The sequence below is a fragment of the Chiloscyllium plagiosum genome, unplaced genomic scaffold (genome assembly GCF_037043375.1).
Source record: "Chiloscyllium plagiosum isolate Xiang-an unplaced genomic scaffold, Cpla_swu_hap1 HiC_scaffold_3, whole genome shotgun sequence".
Lineage (NCBI taxonomy): Eukaryota > Metazoa > Chordata > Chondrichthyes > Orectolobiformes > Hemiscylliidae > Chiloscyllium > Chiloscyllium plagiosum.
In genome coordinates this window covers 109,427,206-109,441,123 of record NW_028270141.1, presented here as the reverse complement: position 1 = coordinate 109,441,123, position 13,918 = coordinate 109,427,206, and positions in this window count along the sequence as shown.

Sequence of the window (13,918 nt, the reverse complement as noted above, 5' to 3'; positions counted from 1 at the left end):
TTTTCTATTCTTTAAATATTTAGCAATAACACCAACATTTTCTCTGCATTTCTTCACAGATGTAAGTTTAGCTTGTAATGTTGATATGAAATGCTATCAAATGGAAGTCCAAGACCATAGTAGGGTTTACCATCATCAACTTGGATGTCATTTGCCTCACGGAAATTCTGATAAGATGGGGCAGTTGGTATGTGGGGCAAGCAGATAAAAAATCTGCCTCATTTTAACTCATGAATTCAGTCTTGTCGAACCAAGTGCAATCTCTCACCTGCATTCCTGTGTAAACCTATAAAATTCCAACAGGATGAGACAGGATTGGGCAGCATGATGGCTGTGGTTAGCACTGCTGCCTCACCTAGGTTTGATTTCCGCCTCAGATAATTGTCTGTGTGGAGTTTACAAGTTTCTGCATGGTTTCTGTTGGGTGCTCCGGCTTCCTCCCACAGACTAAAGATGTGCAGGTGAGGGGGATTGGCCATGGTTATTGTGAGGTTATGTGGGGGTTGGGTCTGGGTGGGATGCTCTTTGGAGAGTTGGTATGGACTCATAGAATTATAGAAGCCCCACAGGATGAAAGAAAGCCATTCAGCCCATCAAGTTCACACCAACCCTCTGAAGAGCATCCCACCCAGACTCAATAGGCCAAATGACCTTTTCCTGCACTGCAGGGATTCTGTTCTACTCTAGGACAGATGCAGAATGTTCCTGATGATGAGGGAGTCCAGAGGCTTATGACAAAGTCTAAGGACACAAGAAAAATCATTAGGACTGAGATTAGGAGAATTTCTTCAGGTAGTGGGCCTTTGGAATTTGCTTTTACAAAACATTTTATGATTTCAAAGAGTTGGATACAGCACTTTGCAGTAAAGCTTCAAAGGATATGAAGGAAAAGCAGGAACAGGCTGGTGAGATGGATGATCATAATGAATGGCCTACTCGTGATCCTATTTTCCATGTTTCAATATTGAACTGTAGTAACTACTGCCATAGTGGCTTGCCTCACTCTGGATCCTGGAAAAGTAACCCTGTGTATGAATTTCCAGAGATATTTTATGTGACTACCATCTCAAAACCCATCTTCATGGTGATGACAACCACATGGCCATTATATCTGGATAGCCATCTTCAAGATCCAACTCTCTTAATATAGAAATAGTGGACAGTTTCAAGCATGATTATTTGCAACCTAACATTCTCAATGAAATTCTGGGACCTGACAGTCTATTCACTGATAGTGTGCAACCCGCTCCCATTGCCTTCAAGTGTAACCATCATGCATATTTTTTCAAGTAACAGAGCTGAGACATACTTTACTCATTAACAACTAAACTAGCCAGGCTTGCTGTCAGGTAGACATCAGAACAGATTCTTTGGGCTGATTGTATTACATCAGAAAGGCAGATCCAAAACATCATAATCTTAGAAAAGTCATAATAACAATTTGATTTTGCGGTCATAGAGTCATAGAGATGTACAGCACGGAGACAGACCCTTCTGTCCCACTCGTTCATGCTGACCAGACATTCCAACCCAACCTAGTCCCACCTGCTAGCACCCAGCCCATATCACTCCAAACACTTCCTATTCATATACCAATCCAGATGCCTTTTAAATGCTGCAATTGTACCAGCCACCACCACTTCCTCTCGCAGCTCATTCCACACACGTACCACTCTCTGCATGAAAACGTTGTCCCTTAGCACTCTTCTATATCTTTCCTCTCTCACCCTAAACCTATGCCCTCTAGTTCTGGACTTGCCCACCCCAGGGAAAAGACGTTGTCTAGTTATCCAATCCATGCCCCTCATGATTTTATAAACCTCTATAAGGTCACCCCCTCAGCCTCCAACACTCCAGGGAAAACAGCCCCAGCCTTTTCAATCTCTCCCTGTAGCTCAAATCCTCCAACCCTGGCAACATTCTTGTAAATCTTTTCTGAACCTTTTCAAGTTTGACAACATCTTTCCGAAAGGAAGACCAGAATTGCACGCAATATTCCACCAGTGGCCTAACCAATGTCCTGAACAGCCACAACATGACTTTCCCAACTCCTGTACTCAATACTCTGACCAATAAAGGAAAGCATACTAAGCAACTTCTTCACTATACTATCCACCTGCGACTCCACTTTCAAGGAGCTATGAACTTGCACTCCAAGGTCTCTTTGTTCAGCAACAGTCCCTAGGACCTTAACATTAAGTGCATAAGTCCTGCTAAGATTTGCTTTCCCAAAATTCAGCACCTCGCATTTATCTAAGTCAAACTCCATCTGCCACTTCTCATCCATTGGCCCATCTGATCAAGATCCCATTGTAATCTGAGGTAACCTTCTTCGCTGTCCACTACACCTCCAATTTTGGTGTCATCTGCAAACTTACTAACTATACCTCTTATGCTCACATCCAAATATATTTGTATAAATTATGAAAAGCAGTAGACCCAGCACCGATCCTTGTGGCACTCCACTGGTCACAGGCCTCCAGTCTGAAAAGCAACCCTCCACCATCACCCTCTGTCTTCTATCTTTGAGCCAGTTCTGTATCCAAATGGCTAGTTCTCCCTGTATTCCATGAGATCTAACTTTGCTAGTCAGTCTCCCATGGGGAACCTTGTAGAATGCCTTACTGGAGTCCATATAGATCACATCTACTGCTCTGCCCTCATCAATCCTCTTTGTTACCTCTTCAAAAAACTCAATTAAGTTTATGAGACATGAATTCCCACACACAAGCCATGTTGACTATCCTTAATCAATCCTTGCCTTTCCAAATACATGTGCATCTGTCCCTCAGGATTCCGTCCAACAACTTGCCCACCACTGACGTCAGGGTCACCGGTTTATAGTTCCCTGGCTTGTCCTTACCACCTTTCTTAAACAGTGGCACCGCATTAGGCATACTCCAGTCTTCGAGCACCTCACCTGTGACTATCGATGATACAAATACCTCAGCAAGAGGCCCAGCAATCACTTCCCTCCCTTCCCACAGAGTTCTAGGGTACACCTGATCAGCTCCTACCTGAAACGTCAATTTCCTTGCTCCTCAGATGCCACCTGACCTGCTGTGCATTTCCAGCACCAGTCTAATCTACACCTGATCAGGTCCTGGGAATTTATCCACTTTTATGCATTTCAAGACATCCAGCACTTTCTCCTCTGTAAAACAGACGTTTTCAAGATGTCACCATCTATTTCCCTACATTCTATATCTTCCATTTCCTTTTCCACATTAAATACTGATGCAAAATACTCGTTTAATATCTCCCCCGTCCACTGCGGCTCCACACAAAGGCCGCCTTGCTGATCATTGAGGGAGCTGAAAATGTGTTGCTGGAAAAGCGCAGTAGGTCAGGCAGCATCCAAGGAACAGGAAAATCGACGTTTCGGGCATAAGCCCTTCCTTGAGGGATCCTATTGTCTCCCTAGTTACCCTTTTATCCTTAATGTATTTGTAAACACCCTTTGGATTCTCCTTAACTCTATTTGCCAAAGTTATCTCATGTCTTCTTTTTGCCCTCCTGATTTCCCTCTTCAGTATACTCCTACTGCCTTCATACTCTTCTAAGGATTCACTTGATCTGTCCTGTCTATACCTGACAAATGCTTCCTTCTTTTTCTTAATCAAACCCTCAATTTAGAGTCATAGACTCATAGAGATGTACAGCATGGAAACAGACCATTCAGTCCAACCCGTCCATGCCAACCGAATATCCCAACCCAATCTAATCACACCTGCCAGCACCTGGGCCCATATTCATCCAAACCTTTCCTATTCATATATCCATCCAAATGCATCTTTAATGTTGCAATTGTACCAGCCTCCATCACTTCCTCTGGCACCTCATTCCATACATGTGCCACCCTCTGTGTGAAAAAATTACACAGTAGGTCTCTTTTATATCTTTCCCCTCTCACCCTAAACCTACGCCCTCTAGTTCTGGACTCCCCCACCCCAGGGAAAAGATTTTGCCTATTTACCCTATTCATGCCCCTCATGATTTTGTAAACTTCTATAAGGCCATCTCTCAGCCAACGTCGCTCCGGGAAAAACAGCCCCGGCCTGTTCAGCCTCTCCCTATAGCTCAAATCTTCCAACCCTGGCAACATCCTTGTAAATCTTTTCTGAACCCTTTCAAGTTTCACAACATCTTTCCGATAGGAAGGAGAACAGAATTTCACGCAATATTCCAACAGTGGCCTAACCAATGTCGTGTACAGCCATAGCATGACCTCCCCAACTCCTGTACTCAATACTCTGACCAATAAAGGAAAGCATACCAAATGCCTTCTTCACTATCCTATCTACCTGTGACTCCACTTTCAAGGAGCTATGAACTTTCATTCAAAGGTCTCTTTGTTCAGCAACACTCCCTTGGACCTTATCATTAAGTGTATAAGTCCTGCTAAGATTTGCTTTTCCAAAATGCAGCATCTTGCATTTATCTGAATTAAACTCCATTTGCCACTTCTCAGCCCATTGGCCCATCTGGTCAAGATCCCATTGTAATCTGAGGTAACCCTCTTCGCTGTCCACTACACCTCCAATTTTGGTGTCATCTGCAAACTTACTAACTGTACCTCTTGTGCTCGCATCCAAATCATTTATGTAAATAACAAAAAGTAGCACTCCACTGGTCACAGGCCTCCAGTCTGAAAAACAACCCTCCACCACCACCCTCTGTCTACTACCTTTGAGTCAGTTCTGTATCCAAATGGCTAGTTCTCCCTGTATTCCATGAGATCTAACCTTGCTAACCAGTCTCCCATGGGGAACCTTGTCGAACGCCTTACTGAAGTCCATATAGATCACATCTACCGCTCTAGCCTCATCAATCCTCTTTGTTACTTCCTCAAGTTTGTGAGACATGATTTCCCATGCACAAAGCCATGTTGACTATCCTTAATCATTCCTTGCCTTTCCAAATACATGTACATCCTGTCCCTCAGGATTCCCTCCAACAACTTGCCCACCACCTACATCAGGCTACGTCTATAGTTCCCTGGCTTGTCCTTACCACCCTTGTTCAACAGTGGCACCACGTTTGCCAATCTCCAGTCTTCAGGCACCTCATCTGCGACTATCGATGATACAAATATCTCAGCAAGAGGCCCAGCAATCACTTTTCTAACTTCCCACAGAGTTCTAGGGTACACCTGATCAGGTCCTGGGGACTTATCCACCTTTACCCTTTTCAATACATCCAGCAATTCCTCCTCTGTAATCTGGACATTTTGCAAGATGTCACCATCTACTTCCCTACAGACTATATCTTCCATATCCTTTTCCACAGTAAATACTGATGCAAAATACTCGTTTAGTATCTCCCCCATTTTCTGCGGCTCCACACAAATGTCGCCTTGCTAATCTTTGAGGGGCCCTGTTCTCTCCCTAGTTACCCTTTTGTCCTTTATGTATTTGTAAAACTCTTTGGATTCTCCTTAACCCTATTTGCCAAACTATCTCATGTCCCCTTTTTGCCCTTCTGATTTCCCTCTTAAGGATTCTCCTACTGCCTTTATACTCTTCTAAGGATTCACTCGATCTATCCTGTCTATACCTGACATATGCTTCCTTCTTTTTCTTAACCAAACCCTAGTTTCTTTAGTCATCCAGCATTCCCTATATCTACCAGCCTCTCCTTTCACTCTTGCAGGAATATATTTTCTCTGGATTCTCGTTATCTCATTTCTGAAAGCTTCCCATTTTCCAGCCGTATCTTTACCTGCGAACATCTGCCCCCCAAACAGCTTTTGAAAGTTCTTGACTAATACTATCAAAATTGGCCTTTCTCCAATTTAGAACTTCAACTTTTAAATCTGGTCTATCCTTTTCCATTACTATTTTAAATCTAATAGAATTATGGTTGCTGGCCCCAAAGTGCTCCCCCACTGACACCTCAGTCACCAGCCCTGCCTTATTTCCCAAGAGTAGGTCAAGTTTTGCACCTTCTCTAGTAGGTACATCCACATACTGTATACACTTAACGAATTCCTCTCCATCTAAACCCTTAATACCATGGCAGTCCCAGTCTCTTTTTGGAAAGTAAAAATCCCCTACCATAAACACCCTATTATTCTTACAGATAGCTGATATCTCCTTACACTTTTGTTTCTCAATTTCCCCCTGACTATTCGGGGGTGTATAATACAATCCCAATAAGGTTATCATCCCTCAGCACAGCTGTAATGCTATCCCTTATCAAAAATGCCACTCCCCGTCCTCTCTTGCCTCCCTTTCTATCCTTCCTGTAGCATTTGTATCCTGGAACATTAAGCTGCCTGTCCTGTCCATCCCTGAGCCATGTTCCTGTAATTGCTATGATATCCCAGTCCCATGTTCCTAACCATGGCCTGAGTTCATCTGCCTTCCTTGTTAGGCCCCTTGCATTGAAATAAATGCAGTTTAATTTATTAGTCCGACCTTGTCCCTGCCTGCCCTGACTGTTTGACACGCTTCTGTTCTCAACTGTATCAGTCTCAGATTGATCTTTCTTCACTATCTCCCTGGGCGTACCCCCCACCTTACTAGTATAAATCCTCCCGAGCAGCTCAAGCAAATTTCCCTGCTCGTCTATTAGTCCCCTTCCAATTTAGGTGCAATCCGTCCTTCTTGTACAGGTCACTTCTACCCCAAATGAGATTGCAATGATCCAAAAATGTGAATCCTTCTCCCATACACCAGCTCCTCAGACATGCATACATCTGTTCTATTCTCCTATTCCTACCCTCACTAGCTCATAGCACTGGGAGTAATCCAGATATTACTACACTTGAGGACCTCCTTTTTAAATTTCTGCCTAATCCTCTGTAATCTCCCTTCAGAATCCCAACCCTGTCCCTTCCTATGTGGCTGGTTCCAATGTGGACAATGACCTCTTGCTGGCCCCTCTTGCCCGTGAGAACATTCTGCACCATCTCTGAGACATCCTTGATCCTGGCACTAGGGAAGCAACACACCATTCTGATTTTCTGCTGCTGGCCACAGAAACATCTGTCTGGACCTCGGACTAGAGAATCCCCTAACATAATTGATCTCTTCGAACCCGACATACCCCTCGTTGCATTAGAGCCAGTCTCCATACCAGAAACTTGGTTGTTCGTGCTACATTTCCCTGAGAATCCATCACCCCTTACATTTTCCAAAACAGCATACCTGTTTGAAATGGGCATATCCACAAAAGACTCCTGCACTAGCTGCCTACCTCTCTTACCTTTTCTGGAGTTAATCCATCTATGTGACTGTATCTGAGACTTTCCCCCTTCCTATATCTGCCATCCATCACATACTGTTGCTGTTGCAAATTCCTCATTGCTTCTAACTGTCTCTCCAAATGATCTATTCGATCTGATAAGATTCGCAGCCAACAGCATTTATGTCAGATATAATCCGCAGTAACCCTTAAACTCTCTTTAAACTCCCACATCTGACAAGAAGTACATATCACTCTATTAAAGGCCCTTTTTGCTCCTTCACAATCTACAGACCCAGAAAATAACACCACCTTATTCCTCTACAAACACTGCCCCAGGTTAAATTAATAGTCATGGCTTATATTTAAACTTTAGTCAAGAGACATATCTCCAAAAACATATAATGAAGAAAGAACCCACTCTACTCACTACTGCAGATTCTCTGTAGGCCACACTTAAAACTACGAGTAACTTATCTGATTCTGTGCTGGGAACTTCACCCAACAGCTCTTCCAAGGTCAGTTGTGAATTTCACTGTTCATTAATTTTCCCAGATGCACTCCAATATCCAGCGATACATGAATTCAAACAGCAAAGCCAGTTATTGTGCAGGTTTTTTCTTTAGTCATCCAGTATTCTCTACACTGACCAAACTTTCCTTTCACCCTAATAGGAATATACTTTCTCTGGAACCTCGTTACCTCATTTCTGAAGGCTTCCCATTTTCCCAGTCGTCCCTTTACCTGCAAACATCTCCCTCAATCTGCTTTTGAAAGTTCTTGCCTAATACCGTCAAAATTGGCCTTTCTCCAATTTAGAACTTCAACTGTTAGATCTAGTCGATCCTTTTGCATCACTATCTTAAAACTAGTAGAATTATGGTTGCTGGCCCCAAAGTGCTCCCCCACCGACACCTCAGTCACCTGCCCTGCCTTATTTCCCAAGAGTAGGTCAAGTTTTGCACCTTCTCTAGTACATACATCCACATACTGGATCAGAAAATTGTATTGTACACACTTAACATCTCCATCTAAACCCTTAACACTATGGCAATCCCAGTCTATGTTTGGAAAGTTAAAATCCCCGACCATAACCACCCTATCATTCTTATAGATAACTGAGATCTCCTTACAAATTTATTTCTTAATTTCCCTCTGAGATTAGGGGGTCTATAGTATAATCCCAATAAGATGATCATCCCTTTCTTATTTCTCAGTTCCATCCAAATAACTTCCCTGGATGTATTTCTGGGAATATCCTCCCTCAGCACAGCTATAATGTTATCCCTTATCAAAAACACCACTCCCCCTCCTCTCTTTCTGTCTTTCCTGTAGCATTTGTATCCAAAAACATTAAGCTGCCATTCCTGTCCATCCTGAGCCATGTTCCTGTAATTGCTATGATATCCCAGTCCCATGTTCCTAACCATGCCCTGAGTTCATCTGCCTTCCCTGTTAGGCCTCTTGCATTGAAATAAATGCAGTTTAATTAATTAGTCCTACCTTGTCCCTGCCTGCCCTGACTGTTTGACTTGCCTTTGTTCTCAACTGTACCCATCTCAGAGTGATCTCTTTCCTCACTATCTCCCTGGGTCCCACCCATCTCTCTCCCCACCCACCCCAACCGTACCAGTTTAAATCCTCTCGAGTAGCTCTAGCAAATCTCCCTGCAAGTACATTAGCTCCCTTCCAATTTAGGTGCAATCCATCCTCCTGGTACAGGTCACTTCTACCCCAAAAGAGATTCCAATGATCCAAAAATGTGAATCCTTCTCCCATACACAACTCCTCAGCCAAGCATTCATGTGTTCTATCCTCCTATTCCTGCCCTCACTAATTCATAGCATCAGGAGTAATCCAGATATTACTACTCTCGAGGACCTACTTTTTAAATTTCTGCCTAACTCTGTAATCTCCCTTCAGAATGTCAACCTTTTCCCTTCCTATGTCATTAGTTCCAATGTGTACAATGACTTCCAGCTGGCCCCTCTCCCCCTTGTGAACATTCTGCACCGTCTCGGAGACATCCTTGATCCTGGCACCAGGGAAAGCAAGATACCATTCTGCTTTTTCACTTCTGGCCACAGAAACGCCTGTCTGTACCTCGGACTAAAGAGTCACCTTACACAATTGATCTCTTGGAACCCGACTTACCCCTCATTGCAATCTCAATACCACAAACTTGGCTGTTCGTGCTACATTCCCCTGAGAATCCATCACCCCTTGCATTTTCCAAAACAGCAGACTTTGTGAAATTTGAATAGCCACAGAAGATTCCTGCACTAACTGCCTACTTCTCTTACCTTTCCTGGAGTTAACCCATCTCTGTGACTGTATCCTCCTTCCTATAACGGCCATCCATCACATCCCTTGCTCTTGTAAATTTCTCATTGCCTCTAACTGTCTTTCCAACTGATCCATTCAATCCGATAGGATTTGCATTTAATAACATGGATCTTTATGATGATTACCAGCATTAGGATAATTTAATTTGCCGAATTAAGTTATTTCCATATTAGTTTGTTAGTGCTGTTAAAAATCACATAAGTGATACCAGCAAACAGGAGTCTCACTTAGTTAAGAACCTCCAGTTGGGTTTTAATTTGAGTTTCTTTTGATAAAAGACTAATATTCATAACTTAAACTGTGTGGACCAAGAAGAGTGAAAGAGAAAATCAAAACCTTTTAACTGGTACAGCTCAAGTGGCTGATCACAGTGCAACATTAGCAGGTTAATAAAACTATACCCTGAAGTGAGCGTAAGGGTAAGGATTGAGAGTTGAATATAAATCTACAAACTCAAAGCAGTTAAACAAATCAAATATAATTTCAGGAATGATGTTTCCCTTTAACACCATACTAGAGCTGTATTCTCCAAAATAAATTCCACGCTTATTTTTGCATGTCATGCATCACATGAAACTTGTACCTGACAATTGTATTGCAGCTAATGCTGACCTTTCGTTTTCTGAAATCAGCAGGTTGTATTCTGTCAAAGTGTTCAGCTTAGATTGATTGGTACAATTGGTATAATGAATGGACTGTATGTTCCTGCAAACTCTCCAACTGGCCTGATCTTTCACCTCTGTGCACTCGATGACAAGTTGTCAATGCATCAGTTTTCTGGGGAATAGTTGCAGCACATTTCGCCTATGATTTCCCACAGAGATCTAATATTGTAAGAGTTTTGCACACTTATATTTTAATGCATTGTTAATATTGTACATACAGAAAAATGATGGAAAGAACTTGCGGAATATTGTTAAGCCACTACCAGTGAGACTCTGAACATCAGCAAGTACTCTCATTTCAATTTTGATGTGTGGTTCTTCGTTAATCAGAGAATCATGGTTTTTAAGGATGTGAAGAGAATCTCATCTAGGTATTGCGATTAATTTGAATCTTAATTGAAACTAACCGAGAAAATAAACCAAATATTATAAAATGTATTTTCAATAAGGAAACAGGAAGACAGTATCTTTACTCAGAGTGATCAATATTAGAATAATGTAGCAGGCCAGATTGCTGAGACAATGGGAATAATTGTGAACTGTGACTGGGGGTGAAAATTGATTAGCTCAGCTATGACATATGCCCCTCATCCTATGCTGTAAATATAGTCCCAGAAATTCCTTCTTTGTGTAGAAGTCAATATTCTATTTTTAATCCTAGATCTCCAGCTGTGATTCTCAAAAATCACTATTGATTATGAGTAAAACAACCAATTTAGTATTTTTTCCTAAATTTCCACTGTACATTTAAGAATTTGATAAAAGAATAATAGATCAGCATTTTCATCTCAAAATTGCTTTGATGCTCCACAAGGCAGCTATGGAAAACTCACCTCACATCAACATCACCAGTGTCTCATCAGGATATGATTACAAATGGCTTGAAACTAGAGACTGAATCAGGTTGACCCAATATCACAGTGGGGGTTATATAATCGAATAGGGGGTGTTTGGTATATGAGAAAGATCAAGAGAACCGGGTTTTAAAAGATTTGTAGCTCAGGTGGAGGTTATGGATGTAGGTTTGCTCACTGAGCTGGAAGGTTCGTTTTCAGACATTTCGTCACCATACTAGGTAGCATCATCAGTAAGTCTCCAGTGAAGCACTGGTGGTATGGCCTGCTTTTTATTGGTGTTTAGGTTTCTTTGGGTTGATGATGTCATTTCCTGTGGTGATGTCACTTCCTGTTCTTTTTCCTCATGCAGGTGAATAATGGGATCCAAGTCAATGTGCTTGTTGATCAGAGTTCTGGTTGGAATGCCATGCTTCAAGGAATTCTCGCACGTGTCTCTGTTTGGCTTGTCCTAAGATGGATGTGGTGTCCTTCCTCATCTGTATGTAAACATACTAGTGACAGAGGAGCATGTCTTTTTAGGGCGAGTTGATGTTCATGTATCCTGGTGGCTAGTTTTCTGCCTGTTTGTCCAATGTAGTGTTTGTTACAGTTCTTGCAAGGTATTTTGTGAATGACATTAGTTTTGCTTATTGGCTGAATAGGGTCTTTCAAGTTCATTATTAGCTGCTGTTTTAGTGTGTTGGCGGGTTTGTGGTGTGATGAGGAAGGACACCACATCCATCCTAGGACAAACCAAACAGAGACATGAGCAAGAATTCCTAGGAGCATGGAGTTCCAACCGGAACTATATCAACAAGCATATTGATTTGGATCCCACTTACCACTCCCTGAGGAAAAAGAACAGGAAATGACATCACCAACTTTAGGAAACCAAAACACATAAATAAAAAGCAGGTCATACTGCCAGTGCTTCACTGGAGGCTCACTGATGATGTTACCTGGTATGACGATGAAATGTCTGAAAACGAACCTTCTAGCTCAGCAAGCAAACTTAAATCCAGATCAAGAGAACCATTTTATTGGCATTGTCAAACTTTGTACCAATAGTGTCAAGACACACATTTAATTGGTAGGTCACTTTTGAAGTTCTTAATGTCAGCAAATCCAGATTTTAAATTAGCTAGGAAATTACATGAATAACTTTCACTCAATCACATTTTTTGGGAGGCAATTGGTTCAACTGCTGCCTACTGTCACTGAGCTGGTGGCTATTAGTTTGCTTAGCCAGGATCTCAATTTAAATTAGAGAAACATATTACCAGAAAATGTAAGACAGAAGGTTTTAATTATGGGTATAAGCCACTAGAAAAAAGAATGTATTTGGTTATATAAAACAAACTACTGTGGAAACTGGAGATCTGAAAGAAAATGGTGGAGAAACTTGGGAGGTCTGCCAGCTTTTGGGGAAATAAAAAGTTATCATTTTGGGAGCAATCCATACAGAACAGGGCCTGGGGTGGGGAACAAACATGGAAGGATGTGTTCACCCTCTGAAATTGTTAAACTCAAGTGTTGATCCCTCAGGGCTTTAAGGTACCTTGGTGGAAGTAACACTGCATGTAGCCTGGAGTGGAAATGTTGACATGGGAACAGTGATATATTAAAGTGACAGACAATTATAAGTTTAGGGTCATTTTTAGGGGCAGCGCAGAGGTGTTCTGTGAACTGGTCACCCAGTCTGCATTTTGTCTCCCTAACATCGAGCAGACCACATTGTGAGCAGTGAATACAGTCGACTAGATTGAGTGAAGCACAGGTAAAATGGCTGGAAGGCGTGTCTGGGGCCTTGGATAGTGAGGATGGAAGGAGTAAACAGGCAAGTCTCTTCTATGTGATTGCATGGGAAGATTCCATGAAAATGCAAGGAAGTATAGGGAGTGGTCTGGAGGGACAGTCCTGCAGGTGCTGATAATGGAGAAGAGGCGAATGGGTGTCTGTCTAGTGATGGCATCCTTCCCATCCCTTGTCATCACTCCATGGGGCGGGGTGGGGGTGCTGTTCCGGTTAGAACATTTCCTTAGATTGAGAGCAGATTGATTGTTACGTTGAATTTCAGAAGTTACTTTAGCTTCCACAGGCACAGAATAGCAGGTACTGAATAAATGTAAACTACTGAATTTTGCTCCTACTCAATTTGAATACTTACACAGTCCATTAAAAAAGGTAAAAACAAAACTTGCTTGAAAACAAAAGCATTACGTCCAAATAAAAAGAAACTTAGCAAACACATCATCTATCAGTCAACAGGTCCAGCAGAATCTTGAAGTCAGCCTTTGCATGATACCACCAATATCTCCAGAATTTTCAGTTTTTAACCTCAGATTACCAGTTTTGTCCTTGCAGTAATTTGCTTTTGTCTGGTCCTCCATTGCTTGGTTATCTGACCTTGGCACAAGATTTCATCATGTTCACCTTTCATATATTATGGTTAGGTGCAAGAAGCCCCATTTCAACCAGTGTACGTGAACTAGGTAATTATCCTCGTTGCTAAGTAATTCCAGTTCAGTTCACATTGGAAATTGATTTTGTGCATTGATATACATTCTTATCACAAAAAGGAAAAAAAAGGCACAAGTCTAACCTTGCAAATTACCATATGAGCCTTGCCCCTTGTAGAGTTATACAGACCCTTTGGTTGAACTCGTCCACGCCAAACATCCCAATCTGACCTAGTCCCATATCCCTCTAAACCCTTCCAATTCATATACCCATCCAGATGACTTTTAAATGCTATAGTTGTACCAGCCTCCACAACTTTGTTTGGCAGCTTGTTCCATACACGCACCATTCTCTGTGTGAAAATGTTACCCCACCAGTCCCTTTTAAAGCTTTCCTCTCTCACCCTAAACCTACAACCTCTAG